The 6,517-nt window shown below is 39.1% G+C and overlaps 1 non-coding gene across 1 annotated transcript; it reads left to right on the top strand.

The window, feature by feature from the left end:
- The first annotated feature begins 5,998 nt into the window (after positions 1–5,998).
- On the top strand, positions 5,999–6,105 carry LOC128568184 (U6 spliceosomal RNA). The gene has a single exon (XR_008375009.1). It is a non-coding gene; the product is annotated as a U6 spliceosomal RNA (small nuclear RNA).
- Positions 6,106–6,517: the final 412 nt, after the last annotated feature.

The following is a 6,517-nucleotide window of genomic DNA, read 5'->3' on the forward strand; positions in this document are numbered from 1 at the left end:
TCTTACTACCGAAAACCTTTTCTTGAAGAAACCAAGTCATTTGTCTTGTAGATTTTTAAGAAATTCCTATCTGGACTGTGGCCTCTTCTATAAACACACATTTCATATATCCTCCCAAATTTATTTTTCAAATTGTTTTCTATTAGCACATCACACTTCGATGTACACTGGCTTAACACAATAGAAGCAGATTTCTTTACTGGAAAGTTTAAAACAAGTGTTACTGATCCTCTGATCATACAAGTGACTCTCCATACAAGTGACTTAGAGTCTTTACCTTTTGTGGGCTCCCTGTTTCTCATATACATCTTTTGAGTTTGCCAAACAGGTCCTCTCATTCTAGTCAGCCAGCAGGGAGGGGAAAGGGAAAGGAGAATGAATTATTCCATGTGGGAGATGTGTATGTATATATATATATATATATATATATATATATAACTATATAACTATTATATATATTATATATATAATTTGTTTGTTTTTTTGAGACAGTCTCAGTCTGTTGCCTAGGTTAGCATGCAGTGGCATCAGCCTAGCTCACAGCAACCTCAAACTCCTGTGCTCAAGAGATCCTCCTGCCTCAGCCTCCCAAGAAGCTTAGACTACAGGTAACTGCTACAACAACCAGCTAGTTTTTTCTATTTTAGTAGAGACAGGATCTTGCTCAGGCTGGTCTCAAACTCCTGAACTCAAGCAATCCAAACGCCTCAGTCTCCCAGAGTACTTGGATTAAGGTGTGAGCCACCGCACCCAGCTGGTATTTATATTTTAACACACCAAATCCTAGATATGAAGCACATCACTTCCCTGCATATTCCATGGCCACACTCACCTGAAAGGGGGGCTGGAAAGTAACATTTTACTGTGCATTATGAGGAAGAGGAAATGGGGTTCATATAGAATATGAACTGCTATATAGAATATAGAACTGCTAGTCTCAGTTCCTTTCCAAGGGCTATAATTTTGAGCTCAAAATACAAAGATTAGACTTTTTAAATCCTACAGCTCTGTGACTGATTTTTAAAGTTAATAAATATAGATGTATCTAGTGTGTTAGGACAACAAAATAGTGTTAAAGAAAGTGTAGGTTTGAGAAAGTAAAGTATCAGTTACAATTGCAAATTTTTTTTCTCCCATCAATGCAGTATTTTACAAAACTGGCTTGTAATAGACAGTTGGATTAAATTTGAATTTGTGATTTACCGCTATCTAGTATATAAATTTGGTGAATGTAATTTCTCTGAGCCTTGCTTCCTGCATTTATAGAATGACACTAACAATACCTTACTCCATAAGATTGCAGTAAGGATTAAATGAAATCATATAAGCAAATTTTAATACAATGCCCGATATACGGTATATCTCAATAAACCACAGGTAGTAAGTAATAGGAAGCAGATGATGAACTATTCTCTAAAGTCTAGGTCATTTGTCAACTTTAAGCCAAGTGTTGCATACCAAGCCTCTGCACTGATCTACCCGTTTTCTTAATGTAGTTATCAAAATCTAAATGACAAGTCTTGAATACCTGTCTCCTCATCCTGAATACTGAACAACTAATACATACAGAAGCAGCTGAGTCAAATAAACTCTAGAAAGATACAAAATCTGTCCTTTTGTATAGTACAGATTGCACTGTGTGTATTATTCACACTTTTGAATGAATTATTTTCTTTAAAAATGGATCAGGTTGGAGTATTTTTTATTGTTGTTCTGATTCATCTTTTCTGTTTGGTTTTGTTGCATTCTTGTTCTGCTTTGAACCACTCAGCTTTTTGTCTTAAGCTATATGCACAGAAGATCTCCAAACACCTGGAAAAGAGAATTTGTCAAGGTAAGACTTGCTGTGTCCTTCCTGGCTGCAGCCTGAAAGATCCAACTGGAAATGAGAGCAGCTGCTCTTGATGCCCTAATTTAGGGCACTTCAAACACAGCTTCAGCTTTATCCTGATTTAAGTACAGACATTTCAAGAGCCCGTGAATTGGGACACGACCCATCTATTTTGTATTTGGGTGCTACTTTTACTGAAGATGGACAGCAACGCTGGCAGGAGGAGGAAGGAAAGGACGGAGTTAAGTGTCTGTTGATGCCAGGTTGGTGATATCTGTATTTTTAGCGCACCTTTCACTTCCAAGAATGTGTCCACTCTCAGTATTCTGTCATATAAACCCCTCAAACATTAGGTGGTTAAAAACAAACAAACAAAAAAATTAGATGGTGTTTCCTTTGGATTGTAAAAAGGTAAACCTGGTTGGGAATTCGACCTATCCTATTCATAGGTGGGTTATTCGCCTCACAGAGAACCTTTTTTCCCAGGGTGGAAGAGAGCCACCATTCCACTGCTCTGTGAACAGCCTATTTTTACATTCAGGAAGTAGAGCTATTGCCGAATCATGAGAATTGGAGATGGAAAGAATTCACAATGCAATTCATTCCAACTTGAGGCCACTTAAGAAGAATTTTTAGTCTATTCTGCAACGGTGGTGTGGGCCACAAAATTCCTTTGTGTGCTGAGCTGATTCTACCCAAAGGTGAAATTCTCTCAATTCCATAAACAAAAGAAGTGTTTTAACAGCCTATTAATCGCAGAAGTGTTTAATAGCCTATTTACAGTTAAATTTAACTAAACTGACTTCCCATGAATGAGACTACCTTTCTACAGTCATTTTCTTTTATAGGACAGATACGTTTTGGTAAACAAGATCCAAAACCCAATATACATTGATGAAACTATATAAACATTAAAAATGAAAATAAAATGATATAGAGTACATTAATCAATGAACAATGAGACACAAATCCAAATGTTTGTGACACAGATTATGCCCTCTTTAAGATAATGCAATGCATCTTGTCAGTATCATCCTGAATATCTATAAAATAGGCAAATTCGAATTACAAAATCTGAAAATCATAAAAAAGTGAGATCTCTAAATATGTCTCATGATTTTAATAATGATAAAATGGGGACCCAGAGAAATCAAGGGACTTGTTTAAGGGCTCCTAGGAGATTATTAGTAGGAGTCCTCACTGACACACAATTCAGTGCTCTGTTCACTGCAGAATACTATGGTCAATTAATTGCAAATTCTTGCAAGTTTCCAAGTCTTCTTGTTAACAAAATTGCTTCAGTAGGATTGGGAACAATGTGTGGTGAATTACAAGTCTCTAAAAAGCCGATGATTGAATAAAGTCTATGGCAAAATGATTGAGATTGAGAAAATTACATGCTTGGAAATGCCATTGACATTAAGTCAGTTATAGGAAAATAGCCTCTGAGGGAGGAAATAAACACCGTAACATTTTAATGTAGTTTCTGCCTCAGAATTGTCGGGTAGGTTTTGGTAATGACTGGACTTCTCCAAAATAAGGAGATTAAAGTAAATCATTCCTAACGTCCCTCCGAGAGCTTCTCCAGTTTGCCCAGCATAGCCATTTTTTCTCAATATGCATTCATTGAATGGATTTTGCACATATATGCAGTTAATGATTCTTCCATCATATTACGTTTAGACCATGTCTTTCAATGGAAGAAATTCATGAGGAAATGTTAACCAGGCATATTAATTTATTTTACAAAGGACTACATTCTACATAATCATTGTAAGTTTATATCCTAATGCTATAGATTAATAAATGTACACATTTAGTTTTAAAAGGTGTTAAAGATCTGAAAAGTAATATAAAAAGTGACTAACATTACCACACTGCCTGTGAGAACTTAGAAAATCCATTACCCGTTTTCTTTCTTTCTTTCTTTCGTTCATTCTTTTTTTTTTGAGACAGAGTCTCATTTTGTGGCCCTTGATAGAGTGCCGTGGTGTCACAGCTCACAGCAACCTCCAGCTCTTAGGCTTAGGCGATTTTCTTGCCTTAGCCTCCTGAGTAGCTGGGACCACAGGCGCCTCCACAATGCCTGGCTATTTTTTTGTTGCAGTTTGGCCTGGGCCAGGTTCGAACCTGCCACCCTCAGTATATGGGGCTGGTACCCTGCCCACTGAACCACAGGTGCCGCCCCATTGATTCCAAGAAGGGTAATATGAGGAGTAAAAGTAACAATGATTACTTGGCCATGTCGCAGTGTTCTTATATTAATCAAGTGAAATAAAGGATATGATCATGCTTTGTAAGTTCTTAATTAGCTCTAAAGAGTGAATTATTATTTAATGCAATTTTTCATTGTTTTTTGGTGTCACCACTTAGTGACAGAAAATGCTGATGTACTAAGAATGAAAGGTAAACTAGGCTGGCTTACAGGAGTGTGCTCCAGCATTAGGAAGGATTTTTTTACTTTAACCAATGTGACACTAACTACTTCCCAGAAAGATTGCCAAACAATGTGAGGAGTAAGTGTGATTGAATTAAAATTTTCACTATGCAGTTCACTAACTTCCCACAGTATGTTATTCTCCCCACTGCTATCTGTGTGACTCTGCTATTTATCCTTAAGTTTGGTTGTGCACTGAACATGTGTATGAGAAAAAGAGGAAAGCACAGACTCACAGCGCCTAGCTGTTCCCATTCGGTTTCACATTCATTCTGCTTTCATGTGGATTCTCTTTCCTGTATCTGTCCCAGTTCAGGCTCTTTTCCACTCTTTTCCATTAATCCTTGTCTGGCTGCCTCTCTCAAGTCCCTTTTAGATGTGGATGTTACTTGCTGAATAAATCCACATTGGTTGATGTATTAACCTGTAGTACTTTCACTCACCTAGTCTCTGCCTCAAAATCTTACAAAATCTTTCTAGTTTTGCGTTTACACCAGTGAAAGCGTGGAGATTCCCTAGAACCCAGCGTGAGAGCACCGTAAGTGATCTGTGGAACTGCTATACAGGAATCAAATGCTCAGTGGAGTCATCAGGCTGTTGGAACGCATCACGTCCACTACCTTCAGTTCAAGCTTGAGTGAGAAGAGAGAGAGAAGTCAAGACAGGAAGGGAGAGAGTGAGCAAGAGAGAGACAGATGGATATTGACAGAAAGAATGTTGTTCAAGGTCACTCAGCTTACTAGTGGCAGAGCTGGAATTAGAACTTTAGTTTTTTTGACTCCTAATTTAGAGCTCTTTCCACCGAACTATTCTGTCTCTTTTTTTGTTGCTGAAGTTTTAAATGCTCAGAATTGTTCAGTGCCTTTAAATGGTCTGTTGTAAATCCCAAGGCCCATTAGGCTGCCTTCCTCCTGGGGTTACCCTGACACACAGCCCTAAGCCAGCCATGTTCACATCAACCCAGGGACCAAGGAAGGTGTCTGTGTTGTTGGCTCTGTATATATTGGTTACTACATGTATCTGCATTTTTAAGGACTCTGCATGGATCACATTTCCCCTGCAAGTTGCACTGCAGTGACCCAGACACAACACTGACAGCTGTGGAGTAAATAAATAAAAACAGAGTATTTTGATCTTAATGGGGAGGGGGGGTGTGAGGTTGGGGATGAGAAGAGAGAAAGGCAGACAGAATGAAACAGCCACAGCTGTGAAAAGAACAGATGCTGGCTGGGAGAGAGAGAGAGAGGGAGAAGGGGAGGAGAGGAAAGATCAGGGTTCCACTAATGTCAGAAATGTTGAAACTCTTGGAAAGAGATACACATACTTGGGACAGGTGTGAAGTGTTTACATTAAAAGCAGAATATCAAATGCCTTTCTAAATGCTGGCCAGATGATTAAAGACCCAAGTTGACCCAGAGGAAAAAGCTGAAGTCTTCACCCTGCCAGTCCACGACAGAGAGAGCTTCCAGAATTCTTTATATTCCTTTCAAATTGCTGGGTATCAGCTGTGCGTTGCTGAGTATCAACTATGTTTATCAACACATCATGCCGTAAGCCAGTGGTTCTCAAAGTGCAGACCCCTCCAAGTAGGAGGGGGGTCAACCTCACCAGAGAAATTTGTAGAAATAAAATGTTGTGGCCCTATTTAGATTTACTAAATCTAAAACTATGGAGGTGAGGCCTGAACAAGGCTTTGAGGAGAGTCCTATGCATGTTCAAGATTGAAACCCGTGCTCGCTTCGGCAGCACATATACTAAAATTGGAACGATACAGAGAAGATTAGCATGGCCCCTGCGCAAGGATGACACGCAAATTCGTGAAGCGTTCCATATTTAAAAAAAAAAAAAAAAAAAAGATTGAAACCCTTTGCCTTGTGTGTATGATATTATTTAACTTCCTCAGGATTCTTCACAAACCTGTCATCCCCGGCCAGCAGGAACTCCTTCTGACTTCACACTTTGGACCACCAAGCTTCTGTGGGATCCTTATCCTGTATCACCAAGCACAAGTCTTCAAAGAGGGACAAGAGAAAAGGAGACTGTACAGTTTGCATCCCCAATCGCTGGGCAATAGAGGAGCTACACATATAGCACAAAACATCATGTGTCTGACTCGAACCCCTGACCAGACATTGACCCGGTGCAAGGGCAGTGGCTTCAGTCTCAAGGCCGTTTAAAAATAGCCTCTGCAGACCTTCATTTAAGGGATCCAAAACATTTTCCAAACCATTAAGTTATTGAACTTGACC

The sequence above is a fragment of the Nycticebus coucang genome, chromosome 16, assembly GCF_027406575.1.
Source record: "Nycticebus coucang isolate mNycCou1 chromosome 16, mNycCou1.pri, whole genome shotgun sequence".
NCBI lineage: Eukaryota > Metazoa > Chordata > Mammalia > Primates > Lorisidae > Nycticebus > Nycticebus coucang.